Below are 17,837 nucleotides of genomic sequence, written 5' to 3'. Positions count from 1 at the left end.
TCAGATAGCAGAAAGTAAATTATATTTTAAAAAAGAAATTTAAGAAACAGTTTAAAAATTAAAAATTAATTCCGTAGAATGTCTGCTATCATTTGATTAAAAATCATTATGAATAGAAGTAAGAAAGATCCAGAAGGTACCTATCTGTTTAATTGATATTTCTAAATGATGAATTTAATTTCACTCTAATCTTTTGCACTCATAAATATACACAGAAGAAATGAACGGATATATTGCAATCAAGTACGTATATATATATATATATATATATATATATATATATATATATATATATATATATATATATTTAAAAGAGTGTAGCCATCAATAATTGTGTTTTTTTTTAAAGGTGTTCATCATATTTTTATTTTAAAATATTTTTATAACGCGTTTCGAGCTTAGGGTGTGCTCTCTTCAGATGTTTTCGTAAAAAGTTTTTCTTTAAAATGGGAGTTTGTAGAGTTACCTCCGCTGATACTAAATGTGTTTTTCAGAGTGATGTGTGGTCTCAGATATTCTGACTCCAACTGTAAGTTTTCAAAGTGTCCGGTCAAAGTTATATTCAAAGAGTGGCTTTTGGTCCATTTGGTGAAGGTTTTTATGGTTATTTTAGGGTTCTTTTTAACGACTTTCTTTCCCCATTGTATATCACACACTCACACACAATCACACACGCATACATATACATTCATGCACATGTACACATGCACACGCATTCATTTTTTTCTCTCGTTGGAACTACACAACCATCACTTTAAATATATATATATATATATATATGTGTGTGTGTGTGTATAATCAGGCGATATATTAATCAGGTACGTATATATATATATATATATATATATATATTAGTCGAATTCAATTAAGAATAAGAATTTATTTGAAGATTTCTAATAATTTAGTTAAAACTGATGTTCAAAAATAACTCATTCTGTCATCTTTTTCCAATAAGATTCCCTACAAATTATTTTTCAATGTTATCTCCTTTTCCTTTTTTCATTCTATCTTTTCACTCATTACTTCTCCCTCTCTCTCTCTTTCTCTCTCTCTCTCTCTCTGGATTTCTACCTCTTTTCTCCTTACTACCTTTTTCTTCTTTGTAACGTTTTCTCTAAGCGTTGACATTATAAACACTTCGTATTGTATCGGAACAGTAAAATAAAAGACGGTATTAAATAAATAAGCAAAAAGAAGGGAGGAAAAAGAGAGTAACAGAATGAACGGGCGATGTCGTAAGCTAAAGATGACATGCGAGCGAGCTTTCTTTAGCGTTTTAATAAGAGAAGAAAATAAACACACCTCTCTTTATTACTATTGCTGATTAAGACAATAAAAATCCTAAAGTCTACTGTTTTTTATATTTATTTTAAAATTATTTGAATATACACAAATAAAGTTTGTAGCAATAAAAGATAATATATACATTAGGGAAATTGAAACTCATTTATATTAATATATTAAAATCCTGTCTTTTTTACGAAAATTAAACATTGAAACTAGTGATAAAACGTCTATGTGGAAACAGTGTTTTTTATGCTATGTTTTTTATGTAATATATATATATATATATATATATATATATATATATATATATTATACCAACAGGATTTTTCCCTCCACTGATGATTGCGTACGCATGAAGCACTAGTATATGTTAGTCTAAATTAACAATTTTATATAAATATATATGTACGTATATTTAAATAGAAAAACGTATATATATATACATATATATATATATATATATATATATATATATATATATATATATATATATATATATATATACTACCGGCAGGCATTCTCACCCTACACTGATTATGTAAATGTGTGTATGTATCTCTAAATTAATAATTATAATATAAATATATCTACACATAATCAAATAAAAACACATGTATGTGTGTGTGTGTGTCTGCTTAAATATAGACCAATTAACATGATGATAAAAAATGAAAAAAAGCTAGCTAATAAAGGTTTCTGTCCTCGCTCAACAGAGCTAATTCGAGGACAATTACGATGAAAACATAGCATACATATGGCGAGGGAAAGAAAAAAATAGATGATTTTTTTCGAAGCGAATCCTGATAACGAGCTTAAATTCCTTAGTAAAACCATTTGGATGGCTACCCCTAAGACATTGGTTAATCTACTATAAATAAAAATGTTTCCAATTTTTACAAGTCTAAAGAAACTGCTCTGTTTACCTTCGTGTACCTTAGCTAGGTAATATCAGTGACCGATTTGTTAAGCAAATCTCTTTGTCTGTACAGCGGAGTTATTTTGCATCGAACCCACGTGTTTTTTGCAATAAAACTATGTTGTCGCCAATTTTTAAAGACGTCCCCCCCCCAATAATTCTATTATTTATTTTTTCAAATGTAGCTGCATCTACGTTGGTAAAACATCACAAAGATTGGATTTTCGTTTAATACAACCCGTACCATCAAAGATTCGTTATGCAAAATGTTTACTTTCGTAAGTTCTGAGTAAACATATAGTCCTTTGATATGCGATCACCTCGTAAATAACCGTGCATGTGACACAAATTTTAATCCTGACATGTTAACTATCCTGAGCAGACCACACTCGCTTTTTTATCTAAAAATTCGAGAAACCATTTTTATCAAGTCCTTTAGAACCCTCTTTACGGACTAAATTTAATTTCTATGTAATTTTATCCATGTTCATGTTATTTTTTTTAATAAGAATATTTTTCATCTACGCTATACACATCACCTTTTTTTAACGAAAATTTTCTCGATTTAGTTTTGTTAAGCGAGGAAGGAAACCCGGTTAGCTTTTCTGCTTTTAATCGTCATTTTAATTGACTTATACCATATTGAGTCCTTATAAAATTTTGTACCCCAAACAATTTTCAAACATATATATATATATATATATATATATATATATATATATATATATATATATATATATAATCGAAAGTGTTGTTACCCTGCAATTAATCATCACGTAAGCATGAAAAACTAGTATATGAATTAATAATTATATATATATAGATTTATACATATATTTATATATATATAAATGTACATATAATTAAATAATAGGTACATATGCATATTACCAACAGTAATTGTTAGCGTGCACTGATGACTGCGTAAGCATGACACATTAATGTTTTAATTAATAATTATTATATTAATATAAATATACGGGAAAACTACTAAATTGGAAACACTGGTCACGTGATGGCAAGCGGTGATAAATAATTGTCAATAAATAAAAAATGGCCTATCGGTACAAAGAAAAGTATCTAATTATTATAGAAAAATTATGTATAATGTTATAATTAAAAAGAGATATATGAAAAAAAACGCATGGGTACAGTAAACATCAGGAAAACTTGCACTTTTTGTTTTTTTAAAGAAATTTGGCAGTAAACGTTTCTGTTTAAAAACGAAATTTTTATTAGGAAAAGAACAGATGAATGCTTTATATGAACATTGTAAATAGTTAGGTGAAAGTAGAGAAAAGTTTGGGTTTTTTTCAAGAGACTGTACAAATTATTTTTTTCTACAGATGTTAAGAAAAACAGAAAATATACTTCCATCATTAATTATGCAAAATTAAATAAAGTGGAAAACTTTCTGTTATTAATACTTGCTAAAAAATAAATACAGTAAACTTAGCTAAAGTGTTAGCATATGATGCATCTTAAAAAGTTGGTTCATGCAGAAAATTAATAAAAATAAGCTTCTAAAAATTAGTAAAATAAGTAAAATGATGAATGACGGCTCTTGGGGGAGGGCAAGTATGTAGGAACAACACAATCATTTGTGTAAAATAATTAATATTCGAAAAATTGTAAAAAATAACAAAAATACCTGATACCAAATGCAGTAAAATTCAAGTATTTTTCATAGTGGTGAAACTGTGTTTAAGTTATTTTTATTTCATTTCTTTTATTAAAAGTTGTCTTTACAACAATTAACTGGTTGCATATCGTTTAACCATTGGGGACTTCAGTCTTGGAAAATTGTATAAAAATCTATGACTATCATAAACTCTAAATTTGGGAGTGCAACTCGAACTTAGGGTTAATGGTAGATAAGTCATTTGATTACAACCTTCGAGAAATTAAGCCTCCTTACTCCTTAAGTGATAAGCGGACATTTGTTCATTATTTTTTTTATTTAGTGTGTAAAATCCACTTTGAACAACATATTTGGAAATTAGAAAAAAAACAAACTTTGTTTTAGCATGTTAAAAGTATTTAGGTTGGTAGATAATTAAATTCTACTGAGCTTCGTATAAGTTTTTTTTCTGTTGTTTCTTGCTTTTTAGAATTTTCGGCTAAATACTTCTAAATTAAGAGGGATGTTTAGATCGAATTTTAAACTAAACTACGTAGGTTGGAATCCCCCCCCTGAAATGTACTTCGAAAAATCGATTTTATAGCGATATTTAAGAATGGTTAGCCGACAAAAACGTGAAAAAAAACAAATTATCAATAAATAATTGTTATCAAAGGCAATAAATGCTACTTTTTTTACTTACATGAATGAGTTTATTGTATGTTTAAGTATTTTCAAGCGCTTTTCATTATTTTTTAACCTAAAATTGTGGATGTGTGGGCGCGAAATATCTCCAGATATTCTAGAATTCCCCGCTAGATTGCAAACGAAATCTCCAGATCCAGCGGGAAAACCGCTAAATTGGAAATACTGGTCACGTGACGGCAAGCGGTGATAAATAATTGTCCATAAGTAAAAAAAAAATAGCCTATCGGTACAAAGAAAACCACATATTTATTATAACAAAATTTAGATATATAAAAACACGCATGGGTACAGTAAACATATTATTCCAAAATGTCGAAGCAATCATTTATTTAGTTATTTAGACTATTAATTACGAACGAACCAAGAGTTACATATATATATATATATATATATATATATATATATATATATATATATATATATATATATATATATATATACACTGTGTATCAAATTATTAACGAGTTTAAATTTTTCGTTGATTTAAGGAATGAATGAGTAAAACTCTATGAAACTTTGAGTAACTGCTTACAATACTATTCAGCTACTCCAGCCAAAAAAATATAGTATTTTAAGCAGTATTAGCGAAATTATGGCAGAAGATAGGAATATCTGTTGATTTCAGTGATCAAGTTATTACCGTGGTTGAGGGATAAAATGATATACATATCTTGTTTATTGAAATAATTTTCAAACAGTAAATTAACTTTTCGAAATTAATACATAAAAACATTAACACGGTTAGAAATCAGGCAACCATTACTTCAACATGAATTTCTTAGTGTACTATCAGTCCCAGCATTCCAGTGACTGTAACCCTCCTTTTCTTAGAAGAGTTTTTGCAATTACTGGCATGAGGACATTAAGGACGAATCCATGAACTCAGGATGACTTGATATATTTACCTGATTTTTTGAATGCTACAAATAAGCTCCTACCGTGCACTGATCAATTTACCTGATTTTTGGAATCAGCAGTACATCCATGTGATTTTTGGAATACGACATCTTATGTCAATGTAGTATCAGATAAATATATTATATGCACCTTTTTCAACACAAGATAATGACGTCATCACCGTTAGTAAACACGTAAGACTATCTTCCCCCTACTGGAAAAGAAGGACACAGTATGTATAATTTATATATTAAGATGATATTGTGTGGGTTCTTAAATCTCACGCAATGAAATTTGCCGGAAAGCGTGACACACAAAAGAACACACACGGTATCGTATTAATATATAGACTAGCGTGACCTGTGGAAATTCCACAGGGGACTCATTTATATGTAATATATTGATGTTGGCATTCTGTAGATGTTCAGCGTAAATGGAGATATTTTGATATTATTGTAGCTTTTTTGTTAAAACTGCAAATGTATTTATATAAGCTAGCACGAACGCGCGGTAAAGTTCAGTCGTAAAGAACGCCTCAATGTGTTATTTTAATTCTTGCAGATTTCGTATATATTATTATAGAGTTAATGCTGTATCAATGTTTATGTTATAAAGTTGCGATTTCAAAAATAAAAAAAATATAACCATATGACTTGTGTTCATTACCTTGAATCATAACAGAAATAAAATCGTACGAAAAAATCTATGTATATATATATATTTGTAGTCATCAACGTACAGTCCTGTTTCGTTGTATCACAACTCATCAGTGCCGCTAGACTAGTACCTCTCGCAAGCCGAAAGATGAGCGTAGAACCATCCGTCAGCAGTCAGCAGTTCTTCCGATCGACCCACGGGAGCGGCGCACGTAAATTATCTAGCCAAATATCTATTTAAACAAACATTTATCCACCACTTTTACAGTACTCTAACCGTTGTTTATAAACAAAGTGCAAGTGTCGTATATATATATATATATATATATATATATATATATATATATAGTAATTTATAAAATATATATGGCGATTAAGCTACACTGAATATTCTGCGTTTCATCTATACTTTCGTATATTAAATTTATGTGAATAAATGAAGTAGTTATATATATATATATATATATATATATATATATATATATATATATATATAACTTGAGTTCCTTCAGCCATAATCGAAACCGAAACCAAAACTTATCAAGGATTCTTGGTAAAATTATTTATGACAAGAAATAAAAGAACATAACAATTAAACGACCCAGATGTAAGAACCCACACGCTATCGTATTAATATATAGATTAAAATATAAAATAGCAGGACCCGTTACTAGCGTTGCCCTCTTGAAGCCTCTTCCCCTTCTCGCAAAAAGTAAAGTACGGTTGTTGATAACCTGTAGGTACTGTTTGAATCTGAAAAAAGTAAATAAGTTAATGCGTAAATCCGTATGCAATAATAGAACAAGAAAAAATGATCCATTAGAATTAGAATAAAAAATATAAAAACATTTTTTTTTTTTTAGAATTTAGAGTTTCTCACTGTATAGGAACTCTTTAGATTGATATCAACTCACCATGTTAAGTACGGCTTTCGGAATAGACATCACCAAACCTCTTCTGGAAATAGTCACCACTACCCATCTTTCGAATAGACACTCCTATTATCCTCACGAGAAGAACGTATATCGGAACAGCGCATCCCCTTTTTAGTTGGAGTGGTAGATAAATAAATCCCCCAAATTTTACCGTGAAAATCGTAGGCACATACCAACCCATAATTTATATGGCTGGTGACTGTGTCGATAAGGGAGATTTTTGTATCGCACGTGCGAGTAACAATCTGGCAGGCATTGCATTACAGTACAAACCACATGTGTTTATATCTATAGAAGCACTTGTCTGCGCAATATGTGAATGATATTTTCGTAATCAGAATAGACATAAAAATTGGTCGTTTTAATGAAACATGTGGAGCTGGATGTAATGTAAACATTTACTCGCCAACCCCCAAAATATTTACGTGTTCGAGTGTAAAAGACATCTAAGTGTCTACCGTACTAGTAAATAGCACAAGGCAAAACACGTAATTTTAAGGAAAAATATGGAGGTGGACATAATGTTTTAATTACCGATCCTCACAAAAAAATAACGTGTGCGCGTGTAAGGAAATGTAACCATCAACCTTACTATTACGTGGCAACATCAAAAAAATAAGCAACGATCAACATTCATTCGTTAATTGTGCATCTTTGCCACCTCGCTATTTCTAAATAGTTTAATCAGATTAAATTCAAGCCTTACGTTCAGTTCTTTATTACATTGTTAGGTGGAAGCACAGAATAGTTATAGAACAACCTCCTCTCCCTATGTTAAGAATGCATTTAAAAATAATAACAGTATTATTTTAGCATGGTGTCCAAAGAGCACAAGTACACACATTAATTCTTCTCTGACAGGGTTTTATTTGAGGGGATGGGGTCTATATTGCTTTGTCGGGACTTCGAACATGTCCATACCAAGTTAAACATAGAATTGGAAACTCGAAAAAAAAATCACGAATTTTTTTTTTTATTATTACGAGAAAAGATGCATTTCCCCTGTTATTATTTCAGTAAGAAGGAATTAGTAATTCGTTCTTTTTCTTACTAAAATGAAATAGCATTATAATTTTTTCCATGCGTTATGTAATATAAAATTTACTGAAAATATAATAAATAAATAACACGACAAATAATTATGTGATCTTGACCCGAATGTCATGAATAAAAAGTTCCGAAAACTTTAAATCTTTCAATTCAATGAGAATTTGCTAAGAATTTTAAAGCCGTGCATTTATATTCGACCGTTTAAAGGCTTTACCTATTTCATTTATTTTTTGTAAAAAAAAAAACAAAACAATTATAATCAGTTGTAAATAATTACTTCGTGACTCCTCAAAAGCCTTAAAATTTTCGAATAAAAGTCTACTGTTTTAAAATTCTTAGCAAATTGTCATACTAAAAATAAGTTAGTTTCATTTTGTTTTCGAGTTACGAATCGATGTATTAGTTTTATGGACACGGACGATTATTTTTAGCGCTGATTTGGCCATGGTATTCCGATATATAGCGAACAATTGCTAAAGATGTTGAAGATCTGCATTTTTAGTCGACGGTTTAAAAGATTGACATATTTCGTTTATTTTTGTGCTTACAAAGCAATTGTAATTGTTTTCAATAGTTACGTCGTTACTGCTAAAAAGCCTTTACATTGTCGAATAAAACGTCATAGCTTTGTAAATCTTAAAAAATTGCTATAATGAAGATATACATCGTTTCAGTTTATTTTCGAGTTTTCGAATCGATGTATAAGTTTTATGGACGCCGACGATTATTTTATGCGAAGATTTGGCCATAGTGTTCCGATATATAATGAGACTTTGCTAAGAATTTTAAAGCTGTGCATTTTCATTCGATAGTTTAAAGGTTTTACCTATTTCGTTTATTTTTGTGTAAACAAAGCTATTTTCGTTATGTGTCAATGGTTACTTTGTGATTGCTAAGAAGCTATTTTAATTGTCGAATAAAACGTCGCAGATTTGTAAATCTTAGCAAATTCTTATAAAAATATAGTTCGCTATATTTTGTTTTTGAGTTTCCGAATAGATTTTTAAGGTTGATTGACACGGACTATTATATTCAGCGTTGATTTTGGCAGGGTAATTCTTAATCGTCATTTATGCGAACAGTTTTATATTTGTAAACCATCTATGTGTATAAATTTGGTTGGAGATTTCTTTACGTGCAAACATAGAAGGAGAGGGCTGTGTGTGCATATGAAAAAAAACTTACTGTCGCACGCTAGTTCCATGACATAAGGTTACTAGTAGTTAGCCGTCTCTTTATGAAAGGTTATACTTCCTTTTTTGTGCTCGCTAGTGTATAAGAAATGTAGGTAAACGATGTAGGAAAATGCGACTGTGTTCGTACAAGTTTTTACCTATGAATGTCTGTGGCGTTATATGAGGCTAGCAATATGTAAATGTTTGCTTCTGGATGAGTAATAGTTGGTAAATGCTATTCATGTTAACGTTAGTTCATGTGGACGGCGACACAATTTTTGTGAACTCATAGAAGTGTTCGTTAATGTAGGAATTCGTTTCATTCGGGAATATAAAAATGGACGGTTTCATCCAAATGTAAAGACTGGTATATTATGGGGGAGAATTTAACAATTTTGTATGTGGAAATATGAAGATATATGTTATGTCTATGTAAGTAATCTTACAGTTACGGACGGCGTAATCTCACTGTATTTCTCGGTCACAATTGATAACAATTGTAGGACTTAATATGTAAAGAAAAAAGTCGGGATTTCTTTCTCATATAATGTTCCGATTATGATGATTCTTCTTAGTGGTTGGAATGTAGTATTTTAATATCACCTGTAAATGTGTATCTGAAAGCTACATACGATGGTTGGTAATATTTTAGATATAATAAATTTATATGTGGCATCTGTTAATGCAAACCTACGGTAATTTTGTCCAGAAGGGAATTTTTACAATAAAAATATTATATGCAGGATAATTATCATAATATTAATATTAGTCTATTAGCAGAGTTACAGATGATCAATATGATTCAGCATAATACCATCAGTTCTAAGCCAAGTGTAGTTCAAATAAAAGGGAAACATCAAAACTAAAACAAAATGAGGCCCACGGTTTTTTTTATCACAAGTTGTTTCAATAGAATAAGTATTGTATAAAAAAAGCGTATTTTTGGAATGAACATCTAAAACGTGCTACTGAATTATAATCGTTCATTCAAAGAGCAATCATATTTTGTTAAGACAACAATATGAGTTTAAAGAATTCGTCACAGACATTCCAGCGCCAATATAGCTGATAAAATTTCCACGAAATCATTTTTTTTCTGATTTATTATTTAATGATACTTATTGGGTAGTAATTGCTAAAAGGGGGTTAGTCTTGAATTCCATTCTTTTTTATTCACGTTCACCCCTAACAAGGCATCTCGCCACTTGGACGTAAAGCGCTACTATTTGAGACCATGCCTAGGAAAGACTAATAAAAAGTTGATTTACGTTACATATAAACTTTTGCATATAAATACAGTCATTGAAGAAAGGAGAAGGAAGGGAATTCCAAATACTTGCTATTCAAGAGAAGACACTATTAGAGTAGAACACTTTCTGGTATTTAGGGACCTCAACGGTGAAGGGGTGAAATTATGTTGCTAAGCGGGTTTGTTGTGGATATGTATGTCTATCGGGTGGCGCACGTGCAACAAGATCATCAGAGCACATTCCATTAAAATATTTGTAAAAAAAGACATAAAGAAGTAATGTGACAGGCGTTCGAGCTTAGTTGACAAAATGGGACTTATTAGATTTAAAACTCTTTTTTGGATCTTATCCAAGAAGCAGAGTCTAGTGGTAAATGCATCAGCCCAGATGTGACCACACTACTCCATGTATGGACACATGGTTGCCTTGTAGAGGTAATGGATGCTCTCAGGTGTGAGTTGCTGCTTAGCTCGATAGAGGGAACTAATCTTCTTTGCAGCAGCCTTCGCAATGTCGTCAATGTATTTGGTTCAGTTCATATTGCCCGTGAATCTTGGGCCGAGGGGTCTGATAGATGGATTCGTAGGTAGGGTGTTATTTGTTAGAGATATCCGTGGTTGGAGATGCATCTCTTAATTGTTAAAGGAGAAAAGCTTGGTCTAACTAGTATTACGTGTTACAATGCATTTGTGTCCCCGTTACACGATGGTTTGGGGACCATTTTCTAAAGATTATACCATTCAGTAATGTATATGTGCATCCGTTCTTCCCTCGTGACTATTATAGAGCGTTGTATCATCAGCAAATATACCCATCTCGGACAAGATATTATCAGGAAGTTCGTTTATGAATATCAGGAATAATAGCGGTCCTACAGCACTCCCACATTAATATTTAACTGTTTGGATGTACGTCCATCCATTCTACTGTTCGATTTTGTCTTATAAACTAACCCGGTACTTTCCGTTAAGAGGTAAGGAAGATGCTGACGTCCACCCGAAAAGACTTACTCCCTCACCACATTATGTTTAATATTTACTGCATATTGACTGTAGTTGCAGTATTCACTTATTCGAAAGTAAACCACGATCATTTAATGTATTGATAAGTAAATATATTCCTCAAAATAGTTCACCCGTCTTGTTTTATAAATACGCATGTACTTAGAGAAATAACTATAGATGGATTGAATCGACATTGAATAATATAATACATTAAATAGATATAAATATAAAGATCGCTATATGAGAAAAGATGACGCTATCACTTAATTACACATCCCTGTTGATTAGAAAAATAAATGTATGCTAGTATTTGCACATATATAATGTATATTAAAACACAAATAACAAAGCCTTTAGTATATCTGTCTATTTCTCTCTCTCTCCCTCCCTCTCTCTCTCTCTCTCTCTCTCTCTCTCTATATATATATATATATATATATATATATACATAGCAGGAGTAAAAAAAGATGAATATGCTGTTCTTATATCAAATCTCCGAGTAAGTTTGAAAACTAATTATTTGTAAAGTGTGAGATTCTTAACATAAGCATTTCTAGATTAGGCTATCGTAAATGATTTACCAGCTTATAAAATCGAAATTGCTTTTGATTGTTATTCAGATTCCCCGAGTTGACTTACGATTATTTATTTTGTAAGGGTCTTGCAGAATTTATAGTTCAATTTGTAATAGTGTCTGTTTCGAGGCGATTGAGGGCTATTCTACAGTACGCTTACACGGATCTTTAATATATTTTATAATGATTCAATCTATACGTAAAATAAAGGAAATGAAATACATCATATTCTTTTGAAAGAATATATTGGGGGAAAACAGCTTAGTTATATCCCTGTGAGATGTTTTACTGTATCTTCATTGAGGATAATATATATATATATATATATATATATATATATATATATATATATATATATATATATATATATGATAGCGCGGCCAATCTAACAGTGTTTCCCGGTGAAAGTATGCAACAAATTCAGAACAGACTTAGTAAAAGACACCCTCCCCGCGAAAGCAAATCAAACTACGGTTGTTAGTGGAGGCCGTTGCCTGCTCAGCAAAATAGAAAGCACTGACGGACTTTACCAAAATTAAATGGTCTGGCTTTAACTGTAGAGCATTGTCTACAAGTGCCAGTTGTTAAAAGCCACTAAGTGTGATTATCAGCACTGGTCGTTACCGGCGATTAGTACTCGTTTGGGGCGATTACTTCCGTGTACTCGCAGTTACAGCTAGACATTGGCTGCTTTTGTTACTGAAACCCACTATTCTTTAGCCGCCCATTTCATTTCTTGCGTACGCTGTCGGTCACAGGCGGTCATGACGAGTGTCGGAGACCATCGGACTGCTCTAAAATTAAACTTATTTGCGTTAACTCGCGGGTACTTGCTTCTTCTGCGTCTATTGATCCTGGCGAGTGTCGGACTAATTGGACTGCTCTGAATTAATATCGAGTGTCTACTGTCATTTCATTAGAGGAACATGGACTGGCGGACAAATCTTGTGTCTTCAAATATCGCGCACTGTCATCCCTTGACGTCCACCGTCAACTATTGTAATCATTGCGCTTTTAATGTGATTACTGCCACTTCATGTCATGATATTATTATTATTATTATTATTATTATTATTATTATTATTATTATTAATAATACTACTACTACTAATAATAATTGAAGTTATCAACGTCTTCCTGAAAGGGATTGGATTCATTTCTAGAGGATTTCCCTCAATACCAGCTCCAAACCAGGAGCTTTAAAGATCCACGGTTTCCTAAGAATGTTGGTGGTACCTACAATAGCAGAGGTCTGAAGGCCGCCTAGAACATCGGAGATTCATAGTTTTTTCAATTGTCCTTCCAGATGACTTGATACTACTCCTAGCGTTCCAACTACGACCGGGATTATTTTTGTTTTAACCCCGTATATACGCATTATCTCCAAGGCCAATGGAGTTTTTTCGAGACCTTGTCAATGACGACCAAATCCGGACGATTATCTTCCAATTGCTTGGTCGTTATGACACTTTTGCCCCACCATAGCTCTACATTGCCATCCTCATTGTTATCACTTCATCAAGCACCTTCTGAAACCACTTTTACGCACACTTCACCCCAGCTTTCTTACAAACCTCCCCATATATCTGTTGTCCCATGCGATCGTGTCTTTTGCGGTACTCTCTATGGGCCAATCTACTACATCCTTCTGTACAGTGCTCAATCGACTCCTAGGTCTTGCCACAAATTTGGCATTCTGCAGCAACTTCCTCTCCTAGAACCACTTTTTTGCCAGTTCTTGTGCTGCACAAAGAAACGCGTCAGTACTATTAGCCAGATACCCAGCTCTAAGCCATTGCCATAATCTTTCATCGGCCATTTCTGCTATATCCTGGAAAAACATTCTGTGCATTTTCTCTCTAGCCAGTTCCTCTGCCCTTCTCTACGTTTCCATACGTTTCACATAATCAGCCTTGGTCTCACATATCTCCACTTCATTGGCCACAACCTTAAGCATCCACTCTTCACTTCTAACCACATGCTCCTTCAACGACATCTTCTTAGTTTTAACACAGTCTTTTACAATTTTCAGTCATCTCTCACCGTCTTGCCTATTGCGACGCTACTTCGAATGTGAAATATACCAAACATTGCTAAAACATTTCTTGATTTGATATCCATGGCATGGAACTCCTTGTCCGACCATTCTCAAATTCCCGCACTGTATCTCAAAACCCTGACTGCGCATGCATACTCAGCTTTCATTAGGTTTCCTCCATTCAATTTCGACTTTGCAATTAGTTTCACTCTTCTAAGATACTCCTTGCTGACTTACTCCTTCATTTCTCTGTTCATGATTCTACACCCTCCAATACTCCAAAATACTTATACCTTGTATCTTCTATTTCTTTCATGATTTCTCCATTGGCAGCACTATTCCATTCAAATAAACCTTTACTCCCATTTTTTATTACCAGCACCGCACATTTACTAATCCCAAACTCCATCCCAATGTCTTCCGAATATGTCTCTACGAGCTCTATCAGTCTCTTCATTTCCGAACATCTTCAAATAATCCATAAGTAGTAGATGGTTGAGGCGTCTGCCACCAGATCCAGAGTTATATCCCAGTTTATCTCTCTTCAACAGGATGTACAGTGGCATCATTATCATTCTAGGTTTAGCTTCAGAGTTTTCCTTCTCCTAGACGGATGACCTGGGAAGATCTACGGGTCCATCAGTCCCGAGAAGGTTCGTCCCGCGCCTGGGTCCTTATCCGGGTATTTCCGCGACCCCGCATGGGTAGTTAATATTAATTGGTTATTAAGGTTAATATCTACTGAAAAAATCGAGTATTTAGGTTAACATCTACAGAAAAATTTCACTCATCAAACGTGTTGATTCTACCAATGAATTTCCGCCACCGTTCAATACTTTCCTTAAGTCGCCTCTGCCTTCTATGCTTCATTTCTCTCTTTTTATTCTGTATCAATAACGTATGGCGCTACATAGAGATGCCTGTTAAGTTCCGTAATCGATAAGTTTTTAATTGTGATGTTGTGAATTAGTCCTTGAACTGTTTTTACTTCGCTTTCCACCTTCCGCCTATCACTATTCTTCATGTTTGGAATATATATAATCTCGTCTCTGAGAATAACCTCTCTTAACTTCTGAAGTTCTTCTTTTTCTACAGAAGTCAAAGCTCGGGCTTCATCACCACTTCTCTATACTGCTTCGTCCATTGGCTCCATTATTTCAGAGTCATTGATCTCATCTGCCTCAGATCCTTCAAACTTCTTCGCATCACATCTTCTAACCATTCCTTCTCAGTTACCAGCCTCCCATCATCGCTTATATTTCCCGTCCGCACTTTCCCTCCCTCGGTGCTTTCTTCAGAGCTAGTTTCATCAATTTTACTTTAGCTAATCATTTCATTCCTTAATATCCGTTTAATCTATTCCCTTGCAATCACTGAAAGTATGTTGTTATTTTTAATTTATGTTAACCGGGATACCAAACTCGTGACACTCCTAGCTCCCCCTTCTCCTTCTTCTATAGATTCCCACTCTTTCTACAGTTTCCACATATATCAACAAGATTTGGTTCTTCCACTTCTTACAAAGCATTCTCACAGTATTCTTCTTTCTCCATCCACCCATGTTTCTTCTTCTTCTTCTTATAATAATAATAATAATAATGATGATGATGATGATGATGATAATAATAATAATAATAATAATAATAATAATAATAATAATGATGATGATGATGATGATGACGACTGCATCGCACCAAATAGATGAAGGATCAGAAATACCGAGGAGAGAAAACACTCACCAGCCCTCCACTGGTAAACAACAACAACAACAACAACAACAACAACAACAACAACAATAAAAAAAAAAAACTGAGAATTTGGGGAGACAATTTACCACTCAAATTCCAGTGACAACTCATGGTTGCTCTCAAGAGAAAACACGCTGCTATTATGGTAGCAAAAAATCATTAATAATAATAATAATAATAATAATAATAATAATAATAATAATAATAATAATAATAATAATAATAATAATAATAATAATAAAAATAATCACGGTTCTAGGATATATTTTTCTTAAATTACTAGCTGAACCTCCCCGGCCATGTGTTATCGTGCCTGAGTCTTCTGACGCAAGTAATAGATTGATTTGTATATCAGAGATACACACGCACGAACACAGACAGACACACAGACACACACACGTAAACACCCCTACAAACACACGTATAGAAACGCGCACACACAGACGCACATACGCACGCACACAAAAAACACGAACACGCACACAAACACACGCAAACACACGGACGCATACACGCACATAGGCAAACAAACTCACGCAAACTACGAAAAGTACACACATTTACACACAATATAAACATCCACACGCACACACACGAACACACACGTTCTCACAAACAAGCACCCACATACACGCATACACTGCGAAAATAATAAGGAGTCGAAAGTTTAAAGGCTATAAGATTACATATAAGGAGGTTTTGAAGTACATACGCTCTCAGTTTACGATTATGAGTAAATGTTAGAGTCAAGCATGATAATTAACTGTGTAATGGAAAGAAGCAGTGGTAACTGTAAATGTTATTTTTTCATGGATTTTATTTGTTTACGGTGGATACTGGAAATAATTGAAAGTGAAAAAAATTTAAAAAATCGGAAACGTGAACGACTGATTACAAAACAAACTAAAATGAAAAATATGTTTTGTACGGAGTACCGAAGAAAATAAAACGCACTGTTTGTATCAGGGGTGTTTTTAAGGGGATCAAAATCGTGCTGACAATATCTGCGTAGGAAACCGTAAGAGTATTAATACGTAGAATTGCGTTTTATTGCGGTTTAGATTTTTTAAGGTGGTTTAATATTTATAAAACGGTTGCTTCGGGTAAAGAGAGACGCCATGTTTGTTAAGGTCTTACGCATTAGTTTTTTGAATAAATTGTTTATTCCCGAAAATGAATCTGTTAGTTCTCAGCCAATGAGAACAGCCGAAAATTTCTAAGGGAAAAATGATTATTTTGCAATCGGTAACTGGAAAGATAATGCTATGTATATGAGTGTCTGGACCAGTTATGAACGGTGGCGGGGAAAATAGTTATAAAGTGTGTATATAGTTCCGTTGATAACTGGGCGCGGTAAGAGGACTGTACATTAAGAGAGACAAATAGGAACTACCTCATCAAAAGCTGTTGGGATTGTAATGTTTCTCGTGGATATAATTCAGGGTTTTATTATAACGACTAAATGTGTCTAAAATGGCGTTATAAAGTTACATAAGATAGTGTCTAATGATCTAGACATAATACACTTTTAAATGTTGTTGCAAACTTACGATATTTTTGTCTACAGGCACATTTCTGCAATCATTTTATTATATAGTACATTAGTAAGTACCGAATAATAATAAAAACATGTGTCCGTTTTTACATTTGGAAAAATAGGACTGTTTTTCAGTAAAAAGAAAATGAAGATATGCTTTTTTGTAAAATGTTAGATAATGTTTATCAACACAAAAATTGCTTATACAGCTTCTATATAGGCAAACTACCTTACTATACCTGTTTATTATTATTATGATTAGTATTAATATTACTCTAACTGCATGTATTATTTAATGATATTATTAGTTTTCGGCAAAACAGAAGCGTGGGCAATCAAGTGGATGTTAATTGAAAACCGCTTATTGATGTACAAATACTTTCCTAACTAAACCGATTTTTTTTGTTTTACTTTAAAATCGCTATCAGGTATGTTTAAGT

Source organism: Euprymna scolopes, chromosome 22 (assembly GCF_053919585.1).
Source record: "Euprymna scolopes isolate OS-2025 chromosome 22, ASM5391958v1, whole genome shotgun sequence".
Classification (NCBI taxonomy): Eukaryota; Metazoa; Mollusca; class Cephalopoda; order Sepiida; family Sepiolidae; genus Euprymna; species Euprymna scolopes.
This window is presented reverse-complemented; position numbering follows the sequence as displayed.